Here is a 16,649-nt window from a genome sequence, read left to right on the forward strand (position 1 = left end):
TTTAGAAAACTTATTAATTGTTTAAAGATTTATAAAAAATATATAAACAACAACAGAAGGAATATATTTTTAATATATAATATTTGTATTAAACATAGCTTTTCCATAATGCATTAATATATGTTTTATATACATACATGTTATATATACATATATATGTATATATATATTTATTTATTTATATAAAATAATATGAACCTATAAATACATTACGTACAATATCAGACTGCTCCTGATGAAGTGAACTGCAATGGTTATGAAATGTTGGCATTCAATAATGTATAATGACATGGATAATATCCGTAAAAATATTAATTTTTTTTCTCATATGCTGTTATTGGAATTATGTATTTCTTATTATTTTCTTCGTATTCTTATATTCACAGACTAATCATATCATCACAATATAATTTCAGGAATATTAATTGGAGTAAAAAAATATTTAAAATATATAAAACTGTTGATAATGTAAAATAGCTTCAGAATTATCGAGTTATAAGAATTATAACCGAGTTACAACAATTCACCAATGTAGAATTTGCATGTTGTTAAGATTCAAATTATTTTATCTTTGCGCGTTCTATGTCAATATGTTAGTTAAAATGGCGTTGTGAAAAAAGGCTCTGCTCTGAGTTTTTGTCGATTGTAAAATCACTCGCAAGAAAATGTAAGCAGAGCAAAATATAGTTACGAAGTTATAAACTCGAATCGAAGTGAGTTTCTATTTAACAAAAACCCCAATGCAGCATGCTTAATCTCGTTCCACGTATTCAGACTTGTCATTCGTTATTGATTTTCCGTATCTCGAGTGATTGGCTTTTAACTGACTTTATCTTTTGATTTTTTATATATTTGTATTGTATGCATATTTTTATTACATATCATGTGTACGAGCATTGTTATTTTAGGTAACACATCTACAAAACAAACCTACAAAATATGTCAATAATTCATTCATCTACTTTGATATGAGGTGCTAGGAATAGAATATTTGGCCGAATACACTTTGAAAACTCATAAAGCATCACACATTTTGGAACGGTAACAAATCGGTTGGCACGGTCCTTGGTTTTTTTACAATTTCATTTTGTGGCGCGCCCTTGCGCATATAAAGTTACGGCTCTCCAACCGCTTGCGTGTTTTGCCCTTTGAATTGCGATCACGCGATTAACGATTAGCTATTGTCAATCGCGCAATTAATCAATTCCTATGATTAATGATTTGTAGGCATTGTATTAAAGTGACGAGCTAATTACCAAAGCAACTATCTCGCTATATTTGAAATAAGAAATCAAAGCGATGGTGGAAGTCGAAATCATAAATAATATTTTTTTTCATGATTTACGGATTATTTTTTTAATGATACTTATTTATTCAAGTGTATGCATTTCATGTCGAAAAATTTTCGCCAAAGTGCAATCGATTGAGTTCATTTTTACCGTTATTTTTGGTTGAAAGCATGGAGTAATACACGCGTCGGATCGTCGAGTAATTCGAGTAACGGAAAACCGTGGCATTTATTGAACGTTTGTTAATAATACATATATGTCGCGAATTTACGTGTTCGAGATATATATTAAATTTATAATATTAACTGCAGCAGTTGACTAAAACTAAAATCAATATTTTTAAAACGTAAAGTTTCTACTTAATTTTATTTTTCTTATAGAAGTCATACTTCGTGAACAAAGAAAATCAAGAGGCAAGAGAGATACTTCTTATAATTTATTACAAGAGAGATACTTCTTATATTTTATCAATGTGAAATAAAATAACATAAGAAAATATACTCATCGAATAAAATTATAATACAATTGTTGTAATATATTGAAATGTTTTTTATTTTCTTTATTTCCTTATAAGAAAAAAATATTTATAACTTTTTCTTTATATACAAGAAAGAGATACCTGTTTTACGACATATTTTATAGAAAATCTCTGGATTGATGATCAATCCATCAATCCTGAATCGTGATGTTTGCTAGGAGCGACGTGATTATGCTCACACACCTACGACACTTCATTATTATTCATATAGTGCATTCGAGCAAATGTTAACTTTGTCGAACAATAATTATTGTTCAAACTTTAGCCTTTGAACAATAATTATTGTGTGAAGTTGTAGGCGTAAGCCTTCCGCAAATATATGGGTTATATGAATAAAATTACATTCTCATGGGTGTATCGATATTCTACTATTAATTTTGGAAGGCAATATACATTATATTAAAAAAAAAAAAACTTAATTAGACAATAAGTATCTTCTTTGATTCTTTAACACTTATTTCTGTGCAATGTAAAGAATTAAATAACAATATAATATAATAATATAATTAAATGATACAATTAAGTAATAAGAACGATATATACAGCATTAATAAAGAAATAATTAGATTAATAATAATAATAATTTTTCTAATTCTTTAATATTTATTTTTTCATGCAATCGAACCTTAATAGTTTGTTATTATTTAATTAAATTTGACTTTAATTTCAAGAAAAGTAATCTATTTATAGAATTTAAGCAATATACTTTGTCTTTATTTAGTATATATATATATATATATATATATATATATATATATATACATATTCACAATTATATTTATTCGTGATTGTATATTATGATTTATTACTGGAAAGAGCTTTACTTGGATATTTGTCTTCATCATAAACTTTGGTAAACTTGAACTTTATCGGTGGTAAAGTATCTACTAAGTCTATTCTAATCCGGCTCTAAAGGAGACCCGTGATAAATTCGAAATGCGTTGGAAACATTATCAGATTTTATGATCATTCTATCGAAACTTTAGATATATACGGCAAAATGCGAAGGAGTGCTTCGTAGATCGTAAGGATCATGGGGATCAACGGGAAGCGTAACTGTCCGCGCAAATTTCCAACGGTGGTTTTCCGCACACAAACATCCTAAGGTGACCGATGGATGGAAAGTTACAAACACTTGCGAGGATTTACGGTTGGAAACCCCGCGAGGAGAGTGAGATAAGCTCTCGATATCGATGAAGTTGCTACGAAGGCGAGAAAGTGAGCGTTAGCAATGATCGCAAGGATTTACCAAAAGTCGTTAATGAATTTAGGTTTGCCACTACTTTGGAATTGTGCCTCGGATATTACCCATAAAATACTAAGAACGTAAGAAAGTCTTTTATTGGAAAAAGGAATTTAGAATGTCGCCATAAAATCATATAAAATCTCGCGCCCGCGCGCGTATATGTGTAAAATGGACGAGGATATAATATATATTACAATATACTAATATAATGATAATTAATAAAATAAAACATACAATAATTATATAACATAAATTGTAATAATATAAATATGTGTGTATTTTATTGTTATTGCACTTTTTATTTCACTTTTTGTTGATTTTTACTACTACTGTTTCAGTCAACAAATTATAGAAAATCTTTTATCTATTGTAAAGTGCACAATGATGGGCTCTTGTTTATTGAATAACGATTGAAAATCATATATATATATATATATATATATATCGAATGTTATCTGAGCTGTACTATATACGCCAACGAGAAATTTCCCCAATTTCCATACTCTCACATCCTCTCTCTAATCTACCCTCGAGCATGGTTATTTCCACCAGCTACCACGAAGCAGGCAGTTTTCAAAAGATAGGAGGGCTTACCTTACCTTCGCGTCACGAGTCTTGTACTCGCTTTTAACATCCCATACGACGGTCGGCTTTACGTAACTTTCAACCTCTGTATAAAAACTCAAGGGAGCCCTAAGTCCTCGCGCGCCTAGTGCGTTCACGAAATTACATTATCACGCGGAAGCACGAGAAAGCAAATGGATCTTCCTCGGGGAGGCGAGCCCTAGTACGACGAGGAATACACCTCTTGAAATAAATCACTGTAATTTATCGTGCGGCGCCTAAACGGCGCACTCGCTTAAGGTCGCGCGAATATTTACGATTGCACATCGTCACTCTATGAGTCACGGTCGATTCGTTTTTATTTGAGTCAAGTAGAACGTTCGAGGGCTCTCGGGCTCTTGAATTGAATCGGCGTCTCTCGAACCAATGTCTCATCGACCAATGTCTTCCTTCCCGTCGCGCGCCGCTTTACCGCTTTTACCGAATTTTCTGGAAATCTACGCCTCTGCGAGAATATAATTATAGAGAATATATCTATAATTAATTCCTCAGAGAGACTTGATATTTTCATTGCCAATGGAATTAAAATTTAATTAACTTGAAAAAGTCCAATTTACTAAATGTGCTGTCGGTAGCGACAATGAATAAAACGGGATGAGAAGCGTCAGGTTTTTCATAATAAAACCAATGCTTTGTTCTAAATCTCAATAGCGCGTGGTATGTAACGGTTGCTGTACGGTGTTGAACAATCGGGAAAAAGTATACCTCATGATTACATTGCGGTGGTAGTTGAGTGCGGCGCAGACAATGGCCGGGCAACAGTTGAATAGGAATAGAATCAGGTCTGCTGGGATCTCTCGGGATGCGCACTAATCACATCCAATTACTGCTACCGCCTCCGCCGAAAGAGCTCGTTGTGAAGCTGTTGTAGCATCATAATTCCACACACAGCGCCGTAAAGCGACTGGGGAACCGACGATATTCGGGCTGAGACATGAGATTCTCCGTCGATAACTCTCTCTTGATCCGTCGTAACGACGCTGAGGTTCTCCGTAAAAAATCATGCTTCAGAAATGCTTATTTCTCCGGTGCTTCGCACGGGGCGCGTTTAAAAAAAACCGAGCGAGAAATTATGATCCGCTCATTTCCGGTCGCGGATGATGACGTTGACGAAGCAGACCGTGATAGTGAGGGGGATGAAGGAGACCAAAGAGGCCAAAGAGGGAACTTGTGGATCAGGGATCACCGTGTATCGCGTACACGTTCACGTTCCAGGTCATCGCATCGGCTGAACGCCAATGACCGGAGTTATGTCACTTCCCTCGATACTTCCATATGGCGACTGGTAATCGATCATCGTCCAGGGAAATTCATCGGTTAATCGAGCGAGAAGCTTTATGGTTCTCTCCTTATCTCCCTCTCTCTCTCTCTCTCTCTCTCTCTCTCTCTCTCTCTCTCTCTCTCTTTCTCCATATCTCTCATTCTCGTAATCTTTGTACAGACAAATCGAGGTGTCTATGAGATTTGCGACTTGTCACCTCCCATTCCGCAATCTGTCCAATTTGGTTGAAGTGAACATTCAGCACGAATTGAATCAGGATTAATGCTCGTCACTTGTGCCTTTGAGCCGTGTGAGCTGAAATTTAATGAAGGTCTCGATATTCTTCGATGTAGAATTGCTCAGCGGGGAAATATTGATAGTATCAAAGTTACCGCGAACGTGCAGAGCCTCGGCAAAAGGGAGAATCAGAAACTATAGATATCTGCCCGAAAATAGAGCCGAGACGATAAGGCAATAACGCGGTTATTGTACCCTTCCCCATTTTTAGGATATTTCAGATCAGAGAATCATCACCAAAAATAAATACGCCCTAAAAAAATGATCTGCAAAACATTTTAATACACAAACCGATGTGTGCGCTCTTCTCATATTTTTTTTTTTTTTTCATATTCTTATACGTACAAGCAGTTTAATTAGGATATCTTTTTAACAACGGTTTTCAATTAATTTTCTTTTTAATTATTTATTTTCAGTCGTCTCTCTTCTCATCCTTGCATATCTTTATACTCAAATTAATTGGATTAATTCCTATATAACTTTGTTATACAAGGTAAATGAAAAAATAGTTAAAGCTCCCAGCTTTCAACTAATTATATTTGTTCGCGTATTTTAACTTTTGTTGGTTCTGTCGATTTTTATTCGTCCTGAAGAATTTTTTTTTTTTTTATAATACGTAATAAATCTGTCGCTTTTCCCCTCTTTTTTTCTGAGTAAAATAGATGAATAGAGAGGCATGGCGCCTCTGTCCGATTTTACTTTAACCCTATGTAGTAACGACAACACTTCACTGTGATCTTTTTTACGAGGGATGTAATAGTTTCAGTCACTCGGCGATTTAGATTTTACTTCACTCCTAGAGATCTCTCCCCTAACGCTAGGCGTCCGGTGACCCACTTCCGTTTCGTTTTTTATATCCTTCAATCTCGCCGTAAGATCACCGAATACAGGACTTTCGTTAAAAATGTTTTCTCCTAGTTAAAGCAGTAAAGATCGAACAATCGCGTAGCCAGATATAATGAAGCGGTAAAACAATAGTTCGGACCGTTATAAACTATAAAAAGGAAGAAAAAGTCCACTGTTCTCGCGATCGCCGGCACTTTGATTTCCAACTTTTATTAGATTCGACCCGGATATGGCAGCTTTGAGAGATGATCACCGGGCAGAAATGGCTCTGGAAATTACTGGATTCATTTTCTGAATTTCGTTTTTCGCGTCGTCGAATCTTGCCAACGATTCTATGCAGCTTCTGTTTTTGCTCGCATACTTTCCCGAAATCTGGTTATTTGAGACATGCGATTATTCCCTTCGCACACAGAAATATCTCGGGTCGTTGCATTGTACGATTTACGTCATCTATTATCCGTCTAAATGCAATCGACTATAAAGATTCTTGAAATAGAAATGCAGACGCAGACGTAAGTTTGTATGTAAACATCTTCGAACCGTTAAATGATAAACTCGAAATCAATTCCATTTGGCACGTTTTGAAATTTAAACATTTAAATATTTCGTCGATTAGAACTAACAAGTTTTGGTTCTTACTTAAGAATCCGAGAATTAAAATTATGTTAACAAACACTATTCTTTCTACTAATCGTGTAATTTTTAACGAGTAGATAAAGTCAGATAACAAATGAATAAACTTTAGGAAATTAGATAAACTTCCACCATATTATTGATATCTCAACGTGAAGGCAAATGTAAAATTTCTTGGAATGTTCTTCCGCAAGTTTCTCGCAATTTGACCTGTAAGCAATTTGATTGCTCTAATCGAAATAGAATACGGCTTCGTGATACATGTTATGTAAATTTTTTTAATTCAGAACTTCAATTTCTGAAATCCAATCCCAAACTTTCTAGACCATAAACACACGGATTCTCAATTCCGAATTCTCTCAAGTCGCAATCCACAGCGCAATTCCGTTTATCGAATTCTTGATTGCCTTGCTTCGAGCACTGCTGCAATAGTCGCCTCCTATACATTTATTTACTTATCCATATCCATTCCTATCGTCGCACAAACGATAGTTAAGTAGACGAGATAGCAAGAACCAAAAGCAACATCCACACCTTGTGCACCCCCAGCATCCGGCTGCTACGTCATTATTATTAAAGCGGTGCACGTATTCCTGACGAAAATGTCCTTGTTTCTCATCTTCTGTTCTCTCAAGTTTTTACTTTTCATCACTTGCATCTCCATGAAAACTGCACCTACCACTACAGATAGCGTTTATCTGAACGATTTGTAGGAGTTTTATTGAAGATTTTGCTTGCTGCTGAAAAGAAAATTCGGGGAAAACACGAAACATCTCTCCAGGTACTACCAGCGTGGTATTTCCGCTTGGATATCACCATCCGAGATAAACGTTCGGGGAAACGACCACATAAATAACTGGAAATTTATACCGCGGCTCCGCGGCATCGGTCGGAAAGCTGATGAATTTATGCGGATAAAATCGCAAGTTGTTTCGATAATGTTTATCGTTTTCTACGCCGACATATCTATTGATTCATCAATTTATTTCAATGGGGATTAGATGATTTCGGGTGCGGGAAAGAAAGGGAAGAGAATGTGTTTGCTATTCAAGCTCGGCTTCGCTAAATAATCGAAATTAGTATCTACGTTAATTAATCGCAGTTGATTGCGCTATATTGTGGTGCTGCGGTTAAGCTAAAAATACATTACATTTCAACTAATATCTGACGATTATTAAGAGATTTTCAATGGGCGCGCTACTGAATTTAATAGAGTCCGCCCGCGCATTTCAAGAGGAGATATTGCATCGATCCTTTCGACCTACATACAGCGAGATACTGCAGCCGGACATTTAAAGAAATAAATTTTGATGTAATTAAATTTGATGTAATTAAAGATTAAATAAGTCCTAAATTTAATATTCGCTGAAAGATATAAAAACGAAAGAAATTCGAAAATCAATATCAAAGAAGTTGATGTATGCTGTAAGCACATGTTATTACATTTTTATTTTCTTTTTATATATTTTTTTAACAGCTGTTAGACATAACGTTAGTCTACGAAAATAGGATTACTGAAATTGATAATTGTGATGGCATATTCATTTTTTTAATCTGACAGGTAAAGTTCAAGCTTTCGAATCTAAGAGACATGTCCTGTTGAAAGTTAAGATTTTAAAACTTTAAGAAACTTTAAAGTAAAAATGTAAAGTTTAAAATGGAGAGATATTATGCATTTACGACTTTCGAGACTAGTAAGGGAATATGGGGTCCAATTCGTGCGAATACTGTCCACTTATCTAATATCACTCTGCTATTCCAACTGCATCTGGGAAGTGTACCTATCTTGCTGCACTTGTTCGTTTTAGTAGCTCAGCGTACCATAAAGTATGCCACTTCATTTTACTTTACGCGACAGGTTATTTCAGTTTTCTGAAATTGTAAGCAATTTCAGAATGCGCGATTCATTGCTTTTGTTACGCTTGAGATGATAAATTTAATTACAGTCTTATTACTTAATTGGAAATTTTCTGGACTATCACAACGCCATTTGCCTTTCTCGTTTATCGATATTTCATATATAACATTCGGAACTTCCTCTAGACCCATTCTTTTTAGTTGAACGACTTATTCATCTTTTTTTCTCTTCAATATGAAGATATAAGGAGCTAAAAAGAACAGGCCTTTTGTCTGAAACTTTTCCCCTTTATATCCTTCAAGAATTTTATTTCGGATGACGTTCATCTCGGCTTACCGCCTGTTTATTGCATAACCGCATGTTATATCGAAATGCGCGCGCACGAGTTGCACGAAAGAGAAATAAAATTTCATTAACGCCGTATAACGGCGGCGGCAGCGGCCGCGCGATATTAGCTTCGCCCCGTTAGCCCCGTTTTCATTAGTTAACCGTCGAGTCGCTTATGCCGAGAGAATAATTCGCAAGGCGTGTAGACGCCTTGTTAGGCTCATTATGTGGCTCTCTTCCTGCAGAACTTCGCACAGAATTGATCGTGAGTGTCCCACGCGCCGTCTAGCTTATATTTATCTGTGCTCAACTCTCGCACGATACGAGCAGTATCGTGAGGAGAACGTATTGGATAACGCGCGATTACAAGCATTCTTCGATAAATTTTACTTGACATGGAAATGCGTATTGATATGTTAAATTATTAAAAAAAAAAAATTACATCGAATTCCAAATTGAATTAAATTAATTTTACTTTCATATATTTGTACAAGTAATAAATTTCGATCGATGCTAGATAAAAATGCTACTAGAAATATATCTATACTTTCTCTTTCGTATTTTTAATTTGCGAAGTACGAAAGCCATATTGCGTTCGAGGATGTCTCAGAGAGACAATATGGTTTCTTGGAATTTGAAATTTTTCGACGACAATCGGCGGAAACGTCTCCTCCGGCACAACATTTGAGTAAAACGATTCTCCGTGAGAGCAATCTCGAGATTCTCCTGTCGGCTTACTTTCTAGCGAGCATTCTTTAATAGCGGAAAGATCTTCTCCAGAAGCTACAAGGTTATTGCAAAACCTTTACGATGCTTCTTATATTTAAGCAATTACTAGGTTAACCTTCGATCATTTATTAATAAAATTTCGAAGTTTTTTGACGGCGCATTATTTTTTTTCGAGACATATTCATCTTCAGCTTTTAGTATACTATCAAAAGTTTAGACTTGAGATTTTAATAAAGCTTACTTTATTAAGATTAAAAAATTAATATTTAATATTTCTGCCCGTGATATCTAAAATTTTTATTTAGCGAAAATTATTATTTTTATTTAGCGAAAATTAAATTTTTTTATTATTTATTTTTATTATTATTTTATTTTATTTTATTATTTATTTAGCGAAAAAATTAAATTTTTGTTAATCGCTCGGAATACAAAAATCATCAGCGCTTCGTCGTCCGAGATGAGACCTGTTTCATTGTTTCATTTGTTTAAAAATTTGCGTGTGAAAATAAGTAATCGCAGAGAGCTGGGAGCAGCTCATATAAAAATGATAAAAACCCGCAATTTTTTTCCCCCGAAGTTTTGTCCTCGCGGACCAACGTAACTAGCTTATGACTCGGAAGAGGGTTGGTCGTCTGGATAACGCACGGCCGATGAAAAGCCGCTTTCTGTACGCGCCTCGCTACAAATGGCCGGCATTTTTATGCGCTCGAGTACGCCAGGAGTTTATGGAACGAGGTCATTGTTACTGCGTCGCGTCATGACACGTCACGCCGAATGGATGGCTGAATAGATTAAGCGTCGTTGACGATAAGCCTCGCGATGTTGAATAAAAGATAAATCTTTATTTACAGAAATCTGCGAATCGTTTCCAAATGGATTTCTGGCCATTTCTGGCTTTTCCAAGATGCACTATGGTACACTAATAAGTAGCTTACTTACGTAATAAATATACTCACTGCGCTTCATTAATATAAGATGGTTTAACTTCGTTCGCTAAATAGCTTCATTTAATTTCATTTTCACGATTTCAGTACCTTCGGAGGGAGGAGAAGCCCACTAATTCGCCTCGCTTAAGATAGAAACCATAAATCGGTCACTGGGTGGATGCCGATGGCTGCGCTACGAGCGTTCCTAATGTCGAAATGTGTCCGGGTGGAATGTCGTGTTAATCCGGAATAATCCGATAACTGAATGTAACCCCTAAGTATTTAACCCTTACAATCGCCGTCGTAGACTTCTCTAAGAGAGTACTTTACCGTTGATTCCTTATCTTAATGTCTTCGATTAAATATTACGCTAAACTCTCACGGGAATGTAAAACAAGTTAAGCAAAGCGTATTTGCAAAAAGCAAGTTCTATTAATTATGAAAATTAAAAGATTTAATATAATCTTTTTTGCTTTGCTTTTGAGAGAGAAGCAAATTCGAGAGAAAGTAAAATGAAATATTGTGATTAATAAAGAAGGATTAATAAAGAATAGATTAATATAATAAATTTATAATTTAATACACAATGCAGAAGTATATTGAAAACTAAAGAAATTGATTTATGAAAGATTAACTTTTAAAATGTACTTCTGTGGAACATTCATTGCTATTTATTAACTTTAGACGTTTAAAATAATTTTAAAATTATATTTTAATACAAGTTTAATATAGTTTAATACAACCTACAAGATAACAAACTACAAAATAATAAAGTAACATTAATATATAATAACAGACTTTTATTCTTTTCGATAATGTAACTGAATATGAAGAAATAAAAAATAAAATTATATCACTTTAATATTGAAAGAGTTAAATGTACAAAATAATGTTAAATGGCAATAATTCATTTTTCCGCTTGACTCTATCGCATGCAAGCGATTAAAACGATTAAAAGTGGTTAAAACTGAGGGTCACAGGAACCCGTATCTGCGTCGCATATCTAAGGAAGATCGCTTTACGGAAGATCGTTGCTTCATGCCATGCGCCCTTCAGAAACGAGCTCGTTTCATTCCTCATATTCCCTCAGAGCACAAATCCGTCCGCCTCCTATTGTTTCAGGACAGAGGACAGAGTTCATCGATCCTCCGACAAAAGGGAACGTGAATGAGCGAACGAATGGAGGAGGCGAAACGATAGGTGTTTTCGCCTTTCATGAAAATGTTCCGGTCTATTTCAAGTACTCATCCCTCCTCTTTCCATCTGTGTTTTTCCTCTATACCTTTTAGTTTTTTTCTCTGTGATCTCTCTTCGGTTACTATTTTCTTTTCACCTTTTTTTGCTAACATGGTCGCGCGTAAATTGCATTTCTGTCTGCTTGATTCTATTTTTAATGTTTATTAACAGCTTATAATGCTTGTATATGTAATGGACTCTCGCTAATTTTTTAACTTGTTATTTAATTACTTAACTCTTACTTAAAAATTATTTAACTCTTACTTAACTTACTGTTAAATCAGAGCTAACTGTGCAATTTAAATCTGTGCGAAAACAGATTTTATCTTAAATTTGTAGAAACTAAAACCAAAAGGATAAATCAATCGAAAGTAAGATTCTGTGTTATTATTACGGTTATATTTATGACGACATTAAAGTCTATCAAATTTATATGATATTTATTATGATTTATATTTGTAGAATTTGTAGTATGATTGTAGGAACATATGTAACCTTCCACTGCGAGGAAAGAAATTTCTGCATCAAATGTTCAAGAAAGTTGCCTTTGTACACTTCAATCTCAATGGTTATAGGATCCCTTAGTTGTTGCCATATACATTTTATTTCCAATGCCAACGGAAAGATATTCTAGTCTCAAAGGATTAAGTCTATTCAGCGCGATCTGCTTTGCGACCTGGCCTAGTCCTTAAAACGCATCAAGCTGTATCTAGTCTGCCATCTTTATGATTTACAAAATGAATTTTCTGTCGCTATGCGAACTAGCTTTCACTTTACAACGAGTGTAATTTTGTTCGATGATGTGTGTGTGTGTGTGTGTGTGTGTGTGTGTGTGTGTGTGTGTGTGTGTGTGTGTGTGTGTGTGTGTGTGTGAGTGGGTGGGTGGGTGGGTAGGTGGGTAGGATGGGTGGATGGATGCGCGGGAGAGGGGGGGGGGAATATCACTTCTTTAGTTCTCTTCATAGGAAGATGAGTCGATATTTTATACGCGTCGCATGTTGCACTCATAAACCGTAAAATCCATTTAATTTTACGCGCCCTCGTAAAAACGTTCTTTGACCGGCACGTCGCTACGCGACGGAATAATGCCTTTCGTATTATTCACGTATTATCCATCGTGACGCGAGTGACGGCAATAGGCGTATAATGCGAAAGATTAATGTCTCCTCAAACAAAATGAGATTTAACCACCTTAACAAAATGAGATTATCGCAAGATAAACGTGCACGTAACTTAAACTTTCTTTGTACTTATTCATATTTTTTTTATTATCAGAAACAGAACGAAATCTCTTATATCTATAAAAGTATTACAATATTGTCATTACCGACCTTTCTTTTCCATAAATCTCGATAAATCTTAGATCCAATAAAAAAATTTCAGATGCGTATATCTTCTGCAGATTTGAAACTTAAAAATTAATATCTCATAATAAATAATTTTTGTCTTTAATAGATGCGTATTTGTTAAACTTTTATTCTTTCCTTCTTTGTCATACAGCATATTTACGAAAAATAATAGAGATTTAATGAGATGTGATGAAAACAAGTTTAATTATCGATGAAATAAAGAATCTTGATATTTTTATATCTCAGCTTCAAAAGAAGTACTAGTATTCTCAAATATATATTTGATTAAAAATATATATTCACACAAATTCTGATTAAGCGATTGCATCGATTGTTATATATGAATACATAGTAATACGCTACTTTGAACAATAAACTTCTTATTATTTTACTTAATCAAAACATAATAAAAAAAATATATGTTTTATGTATAAATTACATTCCCCGAACCCCTCTCTTTTTGTGATAAAAAGTATGTGATTAACCGCAAAGTGTAGCGATGAATTATAAACTCGATGAATATATTCATTCAACAAGATGCTATTTTTGCAAATGTAATAAGAACAAAAAAAATGCAATGTACCTGTCCTATATGCAAAGACCGTGTTGCAACATAGTCGATACAATATTTAAGCCATGCTTTAAACGTCTGCACTCGTGCTATGTTCTAATGGTATTTTTACAATTAATATTACATATAAAAGTGATATATATATATATATATATATATATATATATATATATTACTTTTATATGTAATATTAATTGTAAGAATGCCATTAGAATTATACACACACACACACACACACACACACACACACACACACACACACACACACACACACACACACACACACACACACACACAATTTGTAATTATTATTTTATGATAAATAATAAAGTAATAATATAAAAATAAAATTAATCAAAAATAGAATATTCAAAATTAACTTGAGCCTTTATAGTATTTTTAATAATATAATAAATATTGTATTGATTTCTATTTAAGTAGTTTGAAGCAAATTAAAATTTTAAATGCATTAAATTTAATAAAAAAATATTAATTTAAAAAGAAAGTTAAAAGTTTCGGAATAAAACTGTATTAGATTGATTTTCATCTTTCATTGGAACCATGTATTGCTTATAGTTTAATAATTTTTAAAACTAAAATTATTACATTTCTATGTTTTCCTTAAAAATTGTTACTTAAACACAAGAAGTAATTTAAAGTGTCCCACTTTAATTTATCATCCCTTTTATCCTTGTAAAGTAAAATTGAATAAAGATATGTTTATAAAGATATGTTTATAAAAGTTGTAGTGTTTTAAAAAGGACGTATAATAATGCTATTGTTTTGATATCAGATGGCCATTTGAAGATAAATCGTATAAAGGTTACCATTATTTTAAACGAAATTATATGATTCTTTTAAAAAATATAATTCCTCTAATTTTCTCTAACTCCGGATATAGAAGTATTAAAAAAATATTAAAGTAATTATTAATATTAAAAATTAATAGTTTATGAAGTATTTACTGGTATACTATATTCTGACATATTTTGATAAAATCTTTACTGCGTAAATTATTCATTTTTTCAATAATTTCGTATCTTAATATTTTTGCATAACAAATAACAAGACGAATCGATTTGCGTAAAAAAATACAACGTTGCTTTAAAAAAAATTATGCAATTCGCAATATGCCTAGAATCAATATGACAAAAAAGTATGATAATAAAATTAAATGAAATTTTAACTCTTATAATGTAATCTTGTAACTTGCATTAAAATATCACGTTTGAGAATATGTTATTTGAAATCTCTATCAGTATTATTCTAGAAAATTGAAAAATCATATCACATTTAGTACATATTACATTTAATAGTTAACATTTTTTTGTATTGTATATATTTCAAATTTGTGACTAATATTTTTGGTTGAAACGACGAAATCGAATTGAATTTGATATAAATGGACTCAAATGCAAAAAAATAAGAATGGTTAATCATAAAGATTGGAGTTGTCTCCCGAAGCTTCTCCTCTCTTTTTGAAATGGTTGCAATATTTCATTTCGAATAAAAGAAAAAGGTATAAAATGGCTACGCTATCTCCATTGTTCAATACAGATGAACATTTCTCTAATTCATCACCACTCATCTTTCTTTACATAGAATGGTACTTCTAATATAATTATCAAGACTTAACTGTTAAAATCCGTGAACTTTCATGTGCAAGACACCATAAAAACTTATAGATATCAAAGATTACGAATCGCAGGATGAAAATCCTTAAGAGCGATTAGTAACGATGGTAAAACGAGCGACACTTCTCGCGCATCAATTAACATTATTAACGCGATTATTGGAATTTGCTCGAATTCTCGAATTGTCTATAGACGACAGGCTGAGAGAATCCTATAGCAGATGCGCTCCTTTTCCAATACATTAACTTTCAAAAAGAAGATCTATTAGAAGAGAGAGAAAGAGAGAGAAAGAAAAGGAGAGGAAAGGAGGAAGGAAAAGGAAGAGAGAGAGAGAGAGAGAGAGAGAGAGAGAGAGAGAGAGAGAGAGAGAGAGAGAGAGAGAGACGAGGAGGGGGGGGGGGGAGCGATTCGATTTCCTTTTGTTCACCAATCATTAGACTTCTCTACTTAAAGTCATCCCATCGTCTCGTTTAAGCCATTTGTAAGCTAAAGGTGATGTCACGTTTGTGATACATTACCTCGGTACTCACCATGTACCGAGCAGGGGAAAATATTCATTGTGCTGCCACTCGTGATAGAGCAAAGAGAAGTGCTGAACTGGCGAATATTGAATTATCGACAAACAGCAACAAAAAAAATTGCATTTACTAAATTAACAAAATAGTTCTTCCCTTTTCTCGACTTGTTTAGGAGAGAGTAAAGATGATTTTCTTTCGCTTATGTCATTGGATTATTTTATCATATATATATTGAATTTCACAAACAATAATTAGAAATTAAAAATAATTAAATAATTAAATAATTACTTTTAATCGACAATTATAAAGTCAGTGGGCGAGAGGCACGAAGAGGAAGATAGATGCTTGGTTTAAATCATGCCCGTTTTCTGCCGATAAATGACCCCATTATTTTTTCGATATGAGAAAGGGAGCTCGAATGTTATTCTCTCTTCTAATATCATCACCCATAAATCTGTTTCTCGTATGCAGTTCGATGGAAATATTATTCCGCTTCGTTTGTTTATCGACCTGTGAAGCATAAATCTGCACGCTGCTGTTTCAGTGCAGAAAATTATTTAAAGATTTCTCAAATCGCGATAGTTGGAAAGTGACTCATCGCTTTTTATATTTTATTAACTATTAAACGATTAATTTCGCTGTAATATTCTTATATTCTATATTATATAGAATATAAGAATTTTCTTTTTTTTTTTTTCGTGAATATAAGAATTTGCTCTCCTAATATTATCGAAGAACTGAATATAATGATGAATATTATTCGATAA

The 16,649-nt window shown here is 33.5% G+C and overlaps 1 protein-coding gene across 1 annotated transcript in view; it reads right to left on the reverse strand.

The window, feature by feature from the left end:
* AstA-R1 (allatostatin A receptor 1) overlaps positions 1-16,649 on the reverse strand; it is a 42,996-nt gene that overhangs the window by 14,502 nt on the left and 11,845 nt on the right. The gene's annotated exons all lie outside the window — the stretch shown is intronic.

Source organism: Pogonomyrmex barbatus, unplaced genomic scaffold, assembly GCF_055798465.1.
Source record: "Pogonomyrmex barbatus isolate J1 unplaced genomic scaffold, ASM5579846v1 scaffold15, whole genome shotgun sequence".
NCBI classification, from domain to species: Eukaryota; Metazoa; Arthropoda; class Insecta; order Hymenoptera; family Formicidae; genus Pogonomyrmex; species Pogonomyrmex barbatus.